General features: G+C 40.0%; 1 long non-coding RNA gene across 1 annotated transcript; it reads right to left on the bottom strand.

The window, feature by feature from the left end:
• Positions 1-15,446: 15,446 nt before the first annotated feature.
• On the bottom strand, positions 15,447-18,657 carry LOC127907225 (uncharacterized). Its single transcript, XR_008063792.1, has 3 exons — positions 17,398-18,657; positions 17,098-17,367; positions 15,447-17,067 (listed from the first exon to the last, which is right to left on the bottom strand). It is a non-coding gene; the product is annotated as an uncharacterized LOC127907225 (long non-coding RNA).
• Positions 18,658-18,920: the final 263 nt, after the last annotated feature.

Here is an 18,920-nt window from a genome sequence, read left to right as displayed (position 1 = left end):
GCAAAGCACAAGGAAAAGCAAATGTTTTGTCTCAGAGGGTTCCTATCCCAGTGGCCAGGCTAGGCCAGCAGTGGCATGATTGAGTAACCATTACACTTAAACTGCATGAGAGGTTACATTCAAGACTATATTATCTAAAACATTTGTATTTTTTAACCGGTTTGCTCTGAAATATTATCGAGGACCTTTAGACCACTGATCACTTGAGCTCTATGCGCCAGAGTCGTGGACACTGCAGGAAGGACCCACTGTAGGGATGACCCACTGTGGGAGGGACCCACTGTAGGAGGGAACCACTGCAGGGATGACCCGCTGCAGGAATGACCCACTGTAGGACGGAATGAAGAGTGCCACTAGAGGCATGGCATACATGAATGTACCTCTTCTTGAAAGCTCTGAAAATGTTGCCAGTTTCTGTGAGTCATCATTGGTTGTGGATGAGGTGAGTTTCCCACTTACTATGTAAAGTGCTTTCAGTACCTCGGTAGAAAGGCTCTATATAAATCCAATCCATTATCAGCATTATTATTATGATGGCATCTGTTGTAGTATTTGACTTTAGAACTAAATTGATCATACCTTCAGGCAGCTGTTGGAGGATGATTAGAAAGAGTTAGGCCACGTGACAATAGTGTCCAGACTCATATTAATCCATATGTTACCAGTGAAAAACATTAGCTTCAATTTGAATTATTTCCTAGTGTTTCAGTATTGTCTGATACGTGTGTTCATTACAAAACAAATGGACAGAAGTGATGCCTTGCCAAAGACTCCCTGTGTAAAGGGCTGAGTTACCCTGCTCAGATGTTGCATGGGTTAAAGGAAAACTACACTCAAAAACTATCATTTGCTCTTTTTTTCCTTACTCTACTGTTGATACAGTCCCAAAGTGTTTTGCATGTCAGCAGTAAAGTTTTCAAGATTTTCGACTTGTAAGAAACCAAGTGTCACTTCATCATGTTTATACTGTTTGGCACACTGTGTGTGTATAGTGAAATTATTCCCAATGATTTAACAGTTCTCTGTAGACTATAACAGGCAAGTAATTACTTATTTTTACTCAGTGGAAAAACTGACTGATTTTATACATTGTCTGAATTTACATTTAAATTCAAGACTCAAATTGTCTGAATTTGAGTCTTGCATTTAAATAAAGTGGCATTTGTTTTGTAATTTTCTTTCATGTCTTATTATGACCTATGTTTAACTTATTTGGTTTAATGTGGAGGAAAGTTAGACTCCCTCTGATATGGTAAGCAGGAATCTGATGACAGTCAGTCAGTCATACTGATGCATGCCAGATCTTACAACACCTGGATAGGTATTTTACGTATCAGCTAACCACATCGTGTTATAGCAATCTGGTCCCCGACGGCACAGTTGATGATGTGGCACGCAATCATTGGTTGACGCATGTAACGTCTGAGCAGGGGAACACGACCCATGTGTTGAAAAGCCCACCATGTTATTTACAATCCAAAATGGCTGCCGTGCATCACCCAGGTGGATGTTACATATTGTCAGTGGATGGGATGAATTAACCCCATGCAATTATGAGTGTTAAGACCTCAGTGAAAAGTGCTGCTTGAATGTTATACATAGCATTGTTGTTTGTTTACATTATGACACTACACCACTGCTTTGATTGATTTCAGGAGTTACAGTAGCATGTGTAAACTGGCTGCAGGCAACAGCATTTTACAGTTCCAAAGTTAAACAGAAACAAATAAAGAAATGAACTTTAGTAACTGGCCTTTTCATCCCTGATGTCTTCCTCACATTTGGCTCTGTCCTGGTTGTGCTCCTAACAGGGTGAGGCTTAGCATCAGCCTGTCAACTAGACTGATAATGAAAATGCTCTGATAAGCCCTTCACTGTAAATTACTTGTGTTCATTTTGGCTTTCCAAGGCCTCCATCGAGTTACTTTTGAGGACACATTTTCGGATTCATTGTAAACCAGTCTCAAGATAGCGTTCAATATTGTTTGGTCGTCATATCTTTTCATTTAGCCTCGAGTGACACTTTAGACTAAATGGAAGTCCTTGTACCAACTGAAATTAATTTAGCCATTCTCTATTGATTTGCTTTGCCTGTCCTCTGATGTCCTTGTATGTTGGAGTGAGGTGATGAGTTGTACGACAGGGGAGTCATACTCAAACTCAGGCATTATGAGGCATTCCTTGAATAGTACAGCGCTATAATAAAGGCTGAGTGCCATTGTCCATACTCCATATGAACAGGGGAAACTGGGCCAATACATTCATTTCAAAGGCAGCTGGATCAATGAGACAGATCCCAAAACCAACCTCTGGTGAGGCTCTTTTCTTTCCCTTGAAAGGGGCCCATTCAGATCAGTCTGTTCACCACAGAGGGCAACAGAGCACCCCTTTGGGGGGTTGGCGTACCCCTCCAGACCCCCATCTCACATTAAGAATGATGGAATCTTCTGGAGAGGTGTCCCTTTAATCACGAGGTCTCTGAGGGAGAATAGGAATTCAACCATTGTGTTATTGGAACTGGGAGAAGTAGCAATAAAGAGGAGCTGCTCCCTGAATGACCTGACCTTGTAGAATGAATGGCTCAAAAGAGGACACTTCGGTTCTCCTGGACACCTCTGACCTGTTTTTATACATGTAGATCATTTTTGCAATTCTACTTCAGATTTGAAAAAAGGAAAAACGTGGCCTGCTTTGGTATTATTTTCTCAAGTATGCGGTGCCGTGTATTCGTGGATGCCAAGGGAAGCCAGGCTTCCCCCAAAAATGGACCAATAAAACATTTGAAAAACATACATTTTTTCTTTCATCTCTCTGAGTTTCATAATTTTCCTTAAATTCACAAGAGGATAAATGTATCTCACAGGAGAAAGCATCCGAGCGAGTGAAACAGCGCCCCTCTGTCTCTGTGTAGGCCATCTATCTGATGCTGTCTGGTCCAAATGAGTATGACATGGTTGCCGCCCGTAGCATTGAAGGCAAGGGAAGCCAGCAATATTTGGCCTTCCTTGACAAAAACATGTATTAGCCAATCCGTGTTGAGCTATACTTTGCGAGCTCAACTGTGAATGGTCCTGGCGCACCAAAAAAAAGTGTCAAGGGAAGCCAGCTTGGATTTGGAGTCACTCCTATCAAATCCCATTGAGAGCATATAGTCGTTGACAGAAAAACTTGAAGTGTTGCATCTTGGAATTGTTGTTGTCTTCAGGTGGCTAGCTAGCCAGCTAGCTAAAAGTGGCCCTTTCCTAAATCAGCCATGGATGGACTTGTGGTTTTACTTAATTCTCTGTACTGGCCAATGATTGTAACGGCAATTCTAATCCAACCATTAATTCATACATTTTTGTACCCCAGGCCTGAGAGGATGGAAGTCCAATATGTAGCTATATGTAAAAGTCTAATATTAACTAGCTAACGTGGCCCATGAATGGAAGTTAGGATTGTGCGCAAGCATTTTAGCAAGGTAGCCTATGACAACAAAAACTTAAAGCTTGTACTGTATGACAGAGTCATAGACTGATTCGTCAACATGAAAGAGGGGAGGATGGCACTGACATTTCTCTACAAGTAGTGTGAGCCAACACGTTTTTCTACTTGCACGAATGCGCACACACACAGAAATCAGAACCATGGACAGCCACATCATATTTAGCTTATGTTGATTGGACTAAATTGTTTTTGGTATCTTTTAGTTTGAACTGTATTAGACTAAGTAGAGGTGATTTGATGATGTTGAAGTTGAAAAGGTGGTGGAATAGCGGAGGCAGCTTCTGTTGTCTTGGCAACTTCTAAATGAATAATGTTTAGTGATCTGAAAATGTCGGAAACATTAACTTGCTTTTACCATGCTGTAGGTCATGTAACTGTACATGCAATATGCTTTGTGGAATTCACTGGACAGAGGTTGCTATCCGGTTTGGTGATAAAAACAAGGTGTCGTTGAATTTATTCTGCCACTGTGTCTTCTTATTGTCTCTGCCTTCAGTCTATATATCACGGTGACAAGGCATATGAACTAACAGGTTATCGAGCAAACAACGCAGTATGTTGTAATATGGATTTTTTTTTTTTTGGGGGGCTTTGCTTCCCAAGTGATTTTACTCACATACTGCAAGTATGTGGTACATTTTCACAACTCTTAGTACAAAACTACAAACTGGTCACACTTGTAATGCCTTTCATTCAAAACCTGTCACTGTGTATTCATTGTTGTGTGTTTCACCACACAACCATTTATTCATGATCTAAGTTTGTGAAATGTAATGAGAACATTGGTTTAATCACCAAAGCACAACATACATGTTTTTAATTAAGTCATTTTAACTACCAGTCAAGCAAATAGTAAACAATGCAAGATGTGTGTTTCAAATCTCCTTTAGAAGTGCTAAAAGTAATATGCTACAGTACTGTAAATTACAGTACATTACTCAGTTTTCACATTAGGCAGAAAAATGTGACATTACCCAACAAAATATACAGAAAATCTATCATTTCCATAATATATATCCAATGCGTAATGAAAGCTGTGATTAATGAAGACATCCTCTACAATCATTAATGCCAAATATATACAATACCAGTCAAAATTGTACTTCCGGGTTGGAGCGAGCGGTCGCATCCGCATTTCGCTCCGCAGGTAGTATAACTTTTTCATTACATTTCATTATAGTACAACGGTTTGATTTGTCTAATCTTAGCAATTTCTTCTTAGCTAGCTACATAGCCGTCTTTGTATCAAAGATAATTGCGTAATTATCGTATTTCGTCGTCCTAACGTAGTCTTAACTGCTCTGCCCAGCAGCTAGCCAGCTAGCAAACATCCACCGATTAGCAGCACTGTAGAAACTATTACACTCAACTGAACGACTTGATTAGTGTAGTGTTAGCTAGCTACATAGCTGTCTTTGCTGTCTTCGTATCCAAGATAATTGTGTAGTCTTAGAGTGATTATCTTAATTTACCGAGGTTAGCTAGCCAGCTATTTGTCGTCCTTAACCTAGGAGACACTGCTAGCTAGCCAACAGCTAGCCAACGTCTTCCGAATAGAACTCAACAACCCGGTCGCATTCCGCTTCGCTCCACAGGTAGTATCACATTTTCATTTAATTTCATTAAAGTACAACGGTTTGATCTGTTTGATCGTAGCTAGCTACATAGCCGTCTTTGTATCAAAGATAATTGTGTAGTCTAGAGCGATTTTCTAGGTTAGCTAGCCAGCTATTGTCGTTCTTTTAACGCAACGTAACGTAATCAACACTGCTAGCTAGCCAGCTAGCCCCGAATAGCAGCACTGTAGAAACTATTACACTCAACGGAACGACTTGATTAGTGTAGTGTCAACAACGCAGCCACTGCCAGCTAGCCTACAAAGTCAACAACGCAGCCACTGCCAGCTAGCCTACTTCAGCAGTACTGTATCATTTTAATAATTTTAGTCAATAAGATTCTTGCTACGTAAGCTTAACTTTCTGAACATTCGAGACGTGTAGTCCACTTGTCATTCAATCTCCTTTGCATTAGCGTAGCCTCTTCTGTAGCCTGTCAACTATGTGTCTGTCTATCCCTGTTCTCTCCTCTCTGCACAGACCATACAAACGCTCCACACCGCGTGGCCGCGACCACCCTAATCTGGTGGTCCCAGCGCGCACGACCCACGTGGAGTTCCAGGTCTCCGGTAGCCTCTGGAACTGCCGATCTGCGGCCAACAAGGCAGAGTTCATCTCAGCCTATGCCTCCCTCCAGTCCCTCGACTTCTTGGCACTGACGGAAACATGGATCACCACAGATAACACTGCCACTCCTACTCTCTCTTCGTCCGCCCACGTGTTCTCGCACACCCCGAGAGCTTCTGGTCAGCGGGGTGGTGGCACCGGGATCCTCATCTCTCCCAAGTGGTCATTCTCTCTTTCTCCCCTTACCCATCTGTCTATTGCCTCCTTTGAATTCCATGCTGTCACAGTTACCAGCCCTTTCAAGCTTAACATCCTTATCATTTATCGCCCTCCAGGTTCCCTCGGAGAGTTCATCAATGAGCTTGATGCCTTGATAAGCTCCTTTCCTGAGGACGGCTCACCTCTCACAGTTCTGGGCGACTTTAACCTCCCCACGTCTACCTTTGACTCATTCCTCTCTGCCTCCTTCTTTCCACTCCTCTCCTCTTTTGACCTCACCCTCCCCCCCTACTCACAAGGCAGGCAATACGTTCGACCTCATCTTTACTAGATGCTGTTCTTCCACTAACCTCATTGCAACTCCCCTCCAAGTCTCCGACCACTATCTTGTATCCTTTTCCCTCTCGCTCTCATCCAACACTTCCCACACTGCCCCTACTCGGATGGTATCGCGCCGTCCCAACCTTCGCTCTCTCTCCCCCGCTACTCTCTCCTCTTCCATCCTATCATCTCTTCCCTCTGCTCAAACCTTCTCCAACCTATCTCCTGATTCTGCCTCCTCAACCCTCCTCTCCTCCCTTTCTGCATCCTTTGACTCTCTATGCCCCCTATCCTCCAGGCCGGCTCGGTCCAAACCTCCCGCTCCGTGGCTCGACGACTCATTGCGAGCTCACAGAACAGGGCTCCGGGCAGCCGAGCGGAAATGGAGGAAAACTCGCCTCCCTGCGGACCTGGCATCCTTTCGCTCCCTCCTCTCTACATTTTCCTCTTCTGTCTCTGCTGCTGAAGCCACTTTCTACGACTCTAAATTCCAAGCTTCTGCCTCTAACCCTAGGAAGCTCTTTGCCACCTTCTCCTCCCTCCTGAATCCTCCTCCCCCCTCCCTCTCTGCAGATGACTTCGTCAACCATTTTGAAAAGAAGGTCGACGACATCCGATCCTCGTTTGCTAAGTCAAACGGCACCGCTGGTTCTGCTCACACTGCCCTACCCTGTGCTCTGACCTCTTTCTCCCCTCTCTCTCCTGATGAAATCTCGCGTCTTGTGACGGCCGGCCGCCCAACAACCTGCCCGCTTGACCCTATCCCCTCCTCTCTTCTCCAGACCATTTCCGGAGACCTTCTCCCTTACCTCACCTCGCTCATCAACGCATCCCTGACCGCTGGCTACGTCCCTTCCATCTTCAAGAGAGCGAGAGTTGCACCCCTTCTGGAAAAACCTACACTCGATCCCTCCGATGTCAACAACTACAGTATCCCTTCTTTCTTTTCTCTCCAAAACTCTTGAACGTGCCGTCCTTGGCCAGCTCTCCCGCTATCTCTCTCAGAATGACCTTCTTGATCCAAATCAGTCAGGTTTCAAGACTAGTCATTCAACTGAGACTGCTCTTCTCTGTATCACGGAGGCGCTCCGCACCGCTAAAGCTAACTCTCTCTCCTCTGCTCTCATCCTTCTAGACCTAGCGGCTGCCTTCGATACTGTGAACCATCAGATCCTCCTCTCCACCCTCTCCGAGTTGGGCATCTCCGGCGCGGCCCACGCTTGGATTGCGTCCTACCTGACAGGTCGCTCCTACCAGGTGGCGTGGCGAGAATCTGTCTCCTCACCACGCGCTCTCACCACTGGTGTCCCCCAGGGCTCTGTTCTAGGCCCTATCCTATTCTCGCTATACACCAAGTCACTTGGCTCTGTCATAACCTCACATGGTCTCTCCTATCATTGCTATGCAGACGACACACAATTAATCTTCTCCTTTCCCCCTTCTGATGACCAGGTGGCGAATCGCATCTCTGCATGTCTGGCAGACATATCAGTGTGGATGACGGATCACCACCTCAAGCTGAACCTCGGCAAGACGGAGCTGCTCTTCCTCCAGGGGAAGGACTGCCCGTTCCATGATCTCGCCATCACGGTTGACAACTCCATTGTGTCCTCCTCCCAGAGCGCTAAGAACCTTGGCGTGATCCTGGACAACACCCTGTCGTTCTCAACTAACATCAAGGCGGTGGCCCGTTCCTGTAGGTTCATGCTCTACAACATCCGCAGAGTACGACCCTGCCTCACACAGGAAGCGGCGCAGGTCCTAATCCAGGCACTTGTCATCTCCCGTCTGGATTACTGCAACTCGCTGTTGGCTGGGCTCCCTGCCTGTGCCATTAAACCCCTACAACTCATCCAGAACGCCGCAGCCCGTCTGGTGTTCAACCTTCCCAAGTTCTCTCACGTCACCCCGCTCCTCCGCTCTCTCCACTGGCTTCCAGTTGAAGCTCGCATCCGCTACAAGACCATGGTGCTTGCCTACGGAGCTGTGAGGGGAACGGCACCTCAGTACCTCCAGGCTCTGATCAGGCCCTACACCCAAACAAGGGCACTGCGTTCATCCACCTCTGGCCTGCTCGCCTCCCTACCACTGAGGAAGTACAGTTCCCGCTCAGCCCAGTCAAAACTGTTCGCTGCTCTGGCCCCCAATGGTGGAACAAACTCCCTCACGACGCCAGGACAGCGGAGTCAATCACCACCTTCCGGAGACACCTGAAACCCCACCTCTTTAAGGAATACCTAGGATAGGATAAGTAATCCTTCTCACCCCCCTTTTAAGATTTAGATGCACTATTGTAAAGTGACTGTTCCACTGGATGTCATAAGGTGAATGCACCAATTTGTAAGTCGCTCTGGATAAGAGCGTCTGCTAAATGACTTAAATGTAATGTAAATGTAAAAGTTTTGACACACCTACTCATTCAAGGGTTTATCTCTATTTGGACTATTTTCCACATTGTACAATAATAGTGAAGACATCAAAACTATGAAATATCCATTGCATATATCCATATCCTAATGTCCATTGGTCGTGTTTCTTGGCCCCAGCAAGTCTCTCATTATTATTGGTGCCCTTTAGTAGTGGTTTCTTTTCAGCAATTCGACCATGAAGGCTTGATTCACGCAGAGTCCTATGATAAGTTGATGTTGAGATGTGTCTGTTATTTGAACTCTGTGAAGCATTTATTTGGGCTGCAATCTGAGTTGCAGTTAACTCTAATGAACTTACCCTCTGCAGCAGTGGTAACTCTGGGTCTTCTTTTCCTGTGGCGGTCCTCATGAGAGACAGTTGTATCATAGCACTTGATGGTTTTTGCGACTGCACTTAAAGAAACTCTAAAATTTCTTGAATTTTTCCGTATTGAATGAGCTTAAAGTAATGATGGACTCTCGTTTCTCTTTGCTTATTTGAGCTGTTATTGCTATAATATTGTCTTGGTCTTTAACCAAATATTTTACCATCTTCGGTATACCACCCCTACCTTGTCACAGCACAACTGATTGGCTCAAACACATTAATTAAGAAGGAAAGAAATTCCACAGATGAACTTTTAAGAAGGCACACCTGTTGAGAGAATGCCAAGAGTGTGCAAAGCTGTCATCAAGGCTAAGGGTGACTATTTCAATCATCTCAAATATAAATATATTTAGATTTGTCACTTCTTTGGTTACTACATGTGTTATTTCATAGTGTTGATGTCTTCACTATTATTCTACAATGTAGAAAATATTAAAAAGAAAGAAAAAACATTGAATGAGTAGATGTTCTAAAAACTTTTGACTGGTAGTGTACTTTTGAGAGAAAAAAACAGTAAATCGTATGCACCATTCCAATAGCTGTAGTCCAGTAATAGGTTTTTTCCTCAAACATGAAATCTATTTTCAAAATCTTTATCAGTTGAACAAGGGTAAACTGTAAAAAAATTACTTTTTTTTTTTTTTTTCAACTAAATATAATTACGTAACTGGTTCCACAGCCTTTTTTTGTGTTACTCAACTTTTCGATCAAAGTGCTACCTGAAGTTTACATTTTTTGTTGGTCACAAAACTTAGCTCCAACACGAGAAAACGTTGGCAAAAATTAAATCAACGTAAAATGATGTATTTGCTCAATTTGACAGCAAAACAAGTCTACGGAACTAGTTATTCGCACACACAGTGCTTTTATCATACTATGTTTTCAACCTTTTCACACACAGTGCTTTTATCATACTATGTTTTCAACCTTTTCACTCACAGTGCTTTTATCATACTATGTTTTCAACCTTTTATCATACTATGTTTTCAACCTTTTCACACACAGTGCTTTTATCATACTATGTTTTCAACCTTTTCACACACAGTGCTTTTATCATACTATGTTTTCAACCTTTTCACACACAGTGCTTTTATCATACTATGTTTTCAACCTTTTATCACACAGTGCTTTTATCATACTATGTTTTCAACCTTTTCACACACAGTGCTTTTATCATACTATGTTTTCAACCTTTTATCATACTATGTTTTCAACCTTTTCACACACAGTGCTTTTATCATACTATGTTTTCAACCTTTTATCATACTATGTTTTCAACCTTTTCACTCACAGTGCTTTTATCATACTATGTTTTCAACCTTTTATCATACTATGTTTTCAACCTTTTCACTCACAGTGCTTTTATCATACTATGTTTTCAACCTTTTATCATACTATGTTTTCAACCTTTTCACACACAGTGCTTTTATCATACTATGTTTTCAACCTTTTATCATACTATGTTTTCAACCTTTTATCATACTATGTTTTCAACCTTTTATCATACTATGTTTTCAACCTTTTATCATACTATGTTTTCAACCTTTTATCATACTATGTTTTCAACCTTTTATCATACTATGTTTTCAACCTTTTATCATACTATGTTTTCAACCTTTTATCATACTATGTTTTCAACCTTTTATCATACTATGTTTTCAACCTTTTATCATACTATGTTTTCAACCTTTTCACACACAGTGCTTTTATCATACTATGTTTTCAACCTTTTATCATACTATGTTTTCAACCTTTTCACACACAGTGCTTTTATCATACTATGTTTTCAACCTTTTATCATACTATGTTTTCAACCTTTTATCATACTATGTTTTCAACCTTTTCACACACAGTGCTTTTATCATACTATGTTTTCAACCTTTTCACTCACAGTGCTTTTATCATACTATGTTTTCAACCTTTTATCATACTATGTTTTCAACCTTTTATCATACTATGTTTTCAACCTTTTATCATACTATGTTTTCAACCTTTTATCATACTATGTTTTCAACCTTTTATCATACTATGTTTTCAACCTTTTATCATACTATGTTTTCAACCTTTTATCATACTATGTTTTCAACCTTTTATCATACTATGTTTTCAACCTTTTCACACACAGTGCTTTTATCATACTATGTTTTCAACCTTTTCACACACAGTGCTTTTATCATACTATGTTTTCAACCTTTTATCATACTATGTTTTCAACCTTTTCACACACAGTGCTTTTATCATACTATGTTTTCAACCTTTTATCATACTATGTTTTCAACCTTTTATCATACTATGTTTTCAACCTTTTCACACACAGTGCTTTTATCATACTATGTTTTCAACCTTTTCACTCACAGTGCTTTTATCATACTATGTTTTCAACCTTTTCACACACAGTGCTTTTATCATACTATGTTTTCAACCTTTTCACACACAGTGCTTTTATCATACTATGTTTTCAACCTTTTCACACACAGTGCTTTTATCATACTATGTTTTCAACCTTTTATCATACTATGTTTTCAACCTTTTATCATACTATGTTTTCAACCTTTTCACACACAGTGCTTTTATCATACTATGTTTTCAACCTTTTCACTCACAGTGCTTTTATCATACTATGTTTTCAACCTTTTATCATACTATGTTTTCAACCTTTTCACACACAGTGCTTTTATCATACTATGTTTTCAACCTTTTATCATACTATGTTTTCAACCTTTTATCATACTATGTTTTCAACCTTTTATCATACTATGTTTTCAACCTTTTCACTCACAGTGCTTTTATCATACTATGTTTTCAACCTTTTATCATACTATGTTTTCAACCTTTTCACACACAGTGCTTTTATCATACTATGTTTTCAACCTTTTCACTCACAGTGCTTTTATCATACTATGTTTTCAACCTTTTATCATACTATGTTTTCAACCTTTTCACACACAGTGCTTTTATCATACTATGTTTTCAACCTTTTATCATACTATGTTTTCAACCTTTTCACACACAGTGCTTTTATCATACTATGTTTTCAACCTTTTCACTCACAGTGCTTTTATCATACTATGTTTTCAACCTTTTATCATACTATGTTTTCAACCTTTTCACACACAGTGCTTTTATCATACTATGTTTTCAACCTTTTCACTCACAGTGCTTTTATCATACTATGTTTTCAACCTTTTCACTCACAGTGCTTTTATCATACTATGTTTTCAACCTTTTCACACACAGTGCTTTTATCATACTATGTTTTCAACCTTTTCACACACAGTGCTTTTATCATACTATGTTTTCAACCTTTTATCATACTATGTTTTCAACCTTTTCACACACAGTGCTTTTATCATATTATGTTTTCAACCTTTTCACACACAGTGCTTTTATCATATTATGTTTTCAACCTTTTCACACACAGTGCTTTTATCATACTATGTTTTCAACCTTTTCACACACAGTGCTTTTATCATACTATGTTTTCAACCTTTTCTCACACAGTGCTTTTATCATACTATGTTTTCAACCTTTTCACACACAGTGCTTTTATCATACTATGTTTTCAACCTTTTCACACACAGTGCTTTTATCATACTATGTTTTCAACCTTTTCACACACAGTGCTTTTATCATACTATGTTTTCAACCTTTTCACACACAGTGCTTTTATCATACTATGTTTTCAACCTTTTCACACACAGTGCTTTTATCATACTATGTTTTCAACCTTTTCACACACAGTGCTTTTATCATACTATGTTTTCAACCTTTTATCATACTATGTTTTCAACCTTTTATCATACTATGTTTTCAACCTTTTCACACACAGTGCTTTTATCATACTATGTTTTCAACCTTTTATCATACTATGTTTTCAACCTTTTATCATACTATGTTTTCAACCTTTTCACACACAGTGCTTTTATCATACTATGTTTTCAACCTTTTCACACACAGTGCTTTTATCATATTATGTTTTCAACCTTTTCACACACAGTGCTTTTATCATACTATGTTTTCAACCTTTTCACACACAGTGCTTTTATCATACTATGTTTTCAACCTTTTCACACACAGTGCTTTTATCATACTATGTTTTCAACCTTTTCACACACAGTGCTTTTATCATACTATGTTTTCAACCTTTTCACACACAGTGCTTTTATCATACTATGTTTTCAACCTTTTATCATACTATGTTTTCAACCTTTTATCATACTATGTTTTCAACCTTTTCACACACAGTGCTTTTATCATACTATGTTTTCAACCTTTTCACACACAGTGCTTTTATCATATTATGTTTTCAACCTTTTCACACACAGTGCTTTTATCATACTATGTTTTCAACCTTTTCACACACAGTGCTTTTATCATACTATGTTTTCAACCTTTTCACACACAGTGCTTTTATCATATTATGTTTTCAACCTTTTCACACACAGTGCTTTTATCATACTATGTTTTCAACCTTTTCACACACAGTGCTTTTATCATATTATGTTTTCAACCTTTTCACACACAGTGCTTTTATCATACTATGTTTTCAACCTTTTCACACACAGTGCTTTTATCATATTATGTTTTCAACCTTTTCACACACAGTGCTTTTATCATATTATGTTTTCAACCTTTTCACACACAGTGCTTTTATCATACTATGTTTTCAACCTTTTCACACACAGTGCTTTTATCATATTATGTTTTCAACCTTTTCACACACAGTGCTTTTATCATACTATGTTTTCAACCTTTTCACACACAGTGCTTTTATCATACTATGTTTTCAACCTTTTATCATACTATGTTTTCAACCTTTTCACACACAGTGCTTTTATCATACTATGTTTTCAACCTTTTATCATACTATGTTTTCAACCTTTTCACACACAGTGCTTTTATCATACTATGTTTTCAACCTTTTCACACACAGTGCTTTTATCATATTATGTTTTCAACCTTTTCACACACAGTGCTTTTATCATACTATGTTTTCAACCTTTTCACACACAGTGCTTTTATCATACTATGTTTTCAACCTTTTATCATACTATGTTTTCAACCTTTTCACTCACAGTGCTTTTATCATACTATGTTTTCAACCTTTTATCATACTATGTTTTCAACCTTTTCACACACAGTGCTTTTATCATACTATGTTTTCAACCTTTTCACACACAGTGCTTTTATCATACTATGTTTTCAACCTTTTCACACACAGTGCTTTTATCATACTATGTTTTCAACCTTTTCACACACTAACATACTTGATGACATTGGGCATGTTCATTTCCACAGTTATTAGTATTCAACATGTCTGCACCTGGGATTTGAACTCACAACCTCACAGTTCACAGCATTCCAACGTTCTGGCTATCCCAACCTTCCAGCTATGCCACCATTTGCCGTTCCTTCATCATCACTGTCAGAACATGTCAGAAGTTTTTACCTGGTTTATGAACATCTCCAGTCAAGAACCCCCCATTGTGGCTGAATATTGAGACATTTCATTGATTATGACAACGGAGACATTTAAGCATTTTATTGTTATGAATGAACAAGAAAACGAAGTTTTAGTTAGTGCCAGTGTTTCTCTACCAAATGTTCATGATATCATTGGTCGACATAAATGTACCGCACCATCTCATCTTACCTAAGTTCTGTACAGCAAAGGGACCCACATTGTATTTGTACAACCTTTAATATTTCAGTCAATCACATTTTAATAAATATAGACAAAATATTTTGGCCAGAATATTTACAGTGCTTCAGAAAAGATTCCTAAAAAATGTTGTATGATTAAATATGGAAATATGAATACTACAGTCTGCAGCTATGGCAACATCAGTACTTACAACAAGTCATGATAAACATTTTTTTTTAAACTTAGGCAAGTCAGTTTTAAGAACAAATTCTTATTTACAATGACGGCCTACACCGGCCAAATCCAGACGACACTGGGCCAATTGTGCACTGCTCTATGGGCCTCCCAATCACAGCCAGTTGTGATACAGCCTGGACTCAAACCAGGGTGTCTGTAGTGACACCTCTAACACAGAGATGCAGTGCCTTGGACCGCTGCACCACTAGGGAGCCCAAACATGATCTTGAACAGTGCTCATAGTAACATCTATTCATGGACAAATTGGGGTGTGCTTGCTCCTCATAGCCATATGAAATGTCTTGCTGCCCTCCTCGTAATCACCAGTACTCTTACATTCATTCACATTGAGATGAACATGGCTCCTCTGGGATCTCTACGGTGCATTCTAGCGTGGCCTTTAATTAGAAGCTTTCTGATAGTCTGAGCTGTGTGTGTGTGTGTGTGTGTGTGTGTGTGTGTGTGTGTGTGTGTGTGTGTGTGTGTGTGTGTGTGTGTGTGTGTGTGTGTGTGTGTGTGTGTGTGTGTGTGTGTGTGTGTGTGTGTGTGTGTGTGTGCACGCCCGTGTGTGTGTAAGTAATATAATGATCATTCATAGTAGTTTATAAAACAGAACTACAGTAAATGTGATTTTAAGTGAAAACACAATAGCTGTTAGATTTGGTAGTTGACCTGTAGGACATATTCTAAAAATAATTGAAGCACAGAAGGGCAAAAATAGGGCTTTCATGAGACTTCTACACTGAAAAGGAACAAATCGTGAAATGTATTTGAATTGTTACAACATGTCGGAAAACACCATCAAAGTAAATGCCAATCAACTGATCATTTTAAATAGATGTTTTTTTTATATACATTTAGATTTGATCACTTCTAGGGATCGGCTCACTGAGGTGAATAAACAGGGTTGACTTCCCCCTAGTGGTCTTTGGGCAGAACTGCACTGTAAGCCTGAAAATCAGCAGCAGAATCCTCAACCTTCAGAATGTCCAATGAGAAAGTATCTTATTAAAGTGTGCATATCCAATGGAACCAGGTGAAGAATGGAAATACATATTTTTTTCAGCCTAAGAATAAGATCAAGGTTTCTCCTTGGCAATGGTAGGGCACTTCTATTTCTTTCAAGATCCAGTCATGATAATAACAAGAACGTTTTGAATACCCTGAAATTCAGCTATTTAAGGATGGGCAATGAGGGTGTATTTGTCATGAGATATTAGTGTCCCACATGGAACAGCAGGATGATTGACAGATTGTTATTGTGATCACGGAAATAGTGGTGTTGTCCTCATCCATAAGCCTATTGTGTGCTATCATTACATTGCATCGAAGAGAGTGGGGGGAAAAAAGTCTACCCAATGAGTAATCTGTCCTTCAATTAAATATCGGTTTGTGGATTGCATTTTGGTTGGATAGGATTTAGACTGTCATAAATTGATATAGTGTGTAACACCAATACTTGAACATCCAGAACCCTGTGCATTCCCTCCTCCTCCACACACACACACACACACACACACACACACACACACACACACACACACACACACACACACACACACACACACACACACACACAGCCGACCGATGCCTGCAATATTGTGCTACAGAGTATGTTTCCTGCATGCCTTAATTCTAATAAGAGTTAATTTGCAGCACTGTATTTCATCACAATGAACAATACATACCTGGAGTGCTACATGTCCAGTCCTTTCACACCGTTCCTGAAGATCAACCTATGTTCCTCGTGACGGCAATTTAACACTCTACTATACATTCAGGAAATGTCATTTCAATTCTGATTAGAGTGAGATCAATAGAATGTCATCATACAGAGGATAGTATACACACATCAACTCTTTCATGTTTCGTTATTAATCTGGGCAAATATGCTGAACACACAGAATTATTACAGTATGTGTCCATATTTATAGATCTATTCAAGCAGATCCGCTTTAGCCGACATCCACATAGCGGTTGTTTTGACAGTGTCGGAGGGGGAACTGTGTTAGAGCTGTCAAATGCACAAACGGCTCCTGGCATTATACCTAAAGCGAGTATTGCCATTGGTTGCACGGATTCACAAAAAGAGAAATCCAATGCAGCCTTGTTTACAAATTGGAACACTGGGATGTGAGATGTAATCTACACCTCCATTAGGCTGATAGATGTAATCTACACCTCCATTAGGCTGATATATGTAATCTACACCTCCATTAGGCTGATAGATGTAATCTACACCTCCATTAGGCTGATAGATGTAATCTACACCTCCATTAGGCTGATAGATGTAATCTACACCTCCATTAGGCTGATAGATGTAATCTACACCTCCATTAGGCTGATAGATGTAATCTACACCTCCATTAGGCTGATAGATGTAATCTACACCTCCATTAGGCTGATAGATGTAATCTACACCTCCATTAGGCTGATAGATGTAATCTACACCTCCATTAGGCTGATAGATGTAATCTACACCTCCATTTGGCTGATAGATGTAATCTACACCTCCATTAGGCTGATAGATGTAATCTACACTTCCATTAGGCTGATAGATGTAATCTACACCTCCATTAGGCTGATCGAAATCATCATTCTTTTGTTTAAGGATTTTAAATTTGAGCGTCATTATTTCTATATAGGATACACTTTCTCGTTCTGAACTTCTAACGCGAGTGAGACGGGTGTGGCTGCATGACAATGATCCCAAGAGCAGCTGCTCAACTCCAATGCATTTCCACCTCCGACACCACCTAAACATCAGCTATGCGGGTGTCGGGTATCTTCAGCTACCGCCTGATCTGATTAAATCTAGGCTTTCACCATAGTGTAAAAAAACATGTGGGGTCCAAATCTCATCTCCGTGTACAGCATGGTTGAGCTCTTATTCTGATTTCTGTATTTGTTTGGTTTTATCCATTCATTTTCAATAAGGTTGACTTGACCTAACCAACCAAAATAAACACATATGAATGTAATTTCTGCAGAGGTAATTCATGTAATTGAAAATACAACTTGAAATTAGCCTGTTTGACAAAAATGAATAAGGTTGTGTTTTAGAGTCCATTTACTGCTTTGATTGTGTTTGGTAACATATTGACACACACATTGACTTGATCTTTCACCCCTGCATGCCATGCCACCTGTTAGAGCGTTGGCCGGCGGCCTGGGAGCAGCTCAGGTCATTAGGGCCATTCAGAAGAGTCAATGGAGGTTCACAGGGGAGACTGTGGAGACTGGCCATTCCTGCACTGCACACTCCACTGTCCGCAAGGCTGATCCCCTGCTATAGCGCGGAGCTGGCGGATGCATGCAGAACCAAACCACTCTTGCATTTTGGAGGCCCTAAATAAGCGAGCAAACATTTTTAGTGGCCCACGTTTTGACTGGGGAGATAAGAATGTACGTTTAAAGTTCATTTCCAATTCCACACATTTTGCCATGGGTTAGAGAAAAGTTTTTGTTGCAGTTATACCCATTTTGCCATGGGGTGAAGAGAAATCTTAGCAGATTTAAAGCAAATTTCCTACAATTCTACACATTTTGCCATGTTAATTATACCTGAGTGAGAGTGACTAACAAAATCAGTGGTGGCCCCTTGGAGGTCAGGGTCCCTGAGCACGTGCCTTGCGTGCCCGGTCCCTATTTGGCCATGACTATTACAAGTTTAGATAACTGGCTAGACTAACTTACCAATCTAAAAATGGTTAGCTAATTGAGTGACTGTGGATCTGCTGTTGACCTGTGTGTGTGTGTGTGTGTGTGTGTGTGTGTGTGTGTGTGTGTGTGTGTGTGTGTGTGTGTGTGTGTGTGTGTGTGTGTGTGTGTGTGTGTGTGTGTGTGTGTGTGTGTGTGTGTGTGTGTGTGTGTTTCAAATTATATCCACAGTGTGTCCTTACAGCCAGTTTCACACATGTATACACTCAGGAGAAACACAAACAGTCACAAAAATGGGAAAAGCATTACTCTATTCTTAACCATACTTTATCCATGAATATGAAAAATAAAAGCAAGGTACCTTTGAAAAGAAG

The sequence above is a fragment of the Oncorhynchus keta genome, chromosome 14 (assembly GCF_023373465.1).
Source record: "Oncorhynchus keta strain PuntledgeMale-10-30-2019 chromosome 14, Oket_V2, whole genome shotgun sequence".
NCBI lineage: Eukaryota > Metazoa > Chordata > Actinopteri > Salmoniformes > Salmonidae > Oncorhynchus > Oncorhynchus keta.
Note: the sequence above shows the minus strand (reverse complement) of the source record. Positions and strands in the feature narration are given on the sequence as shown.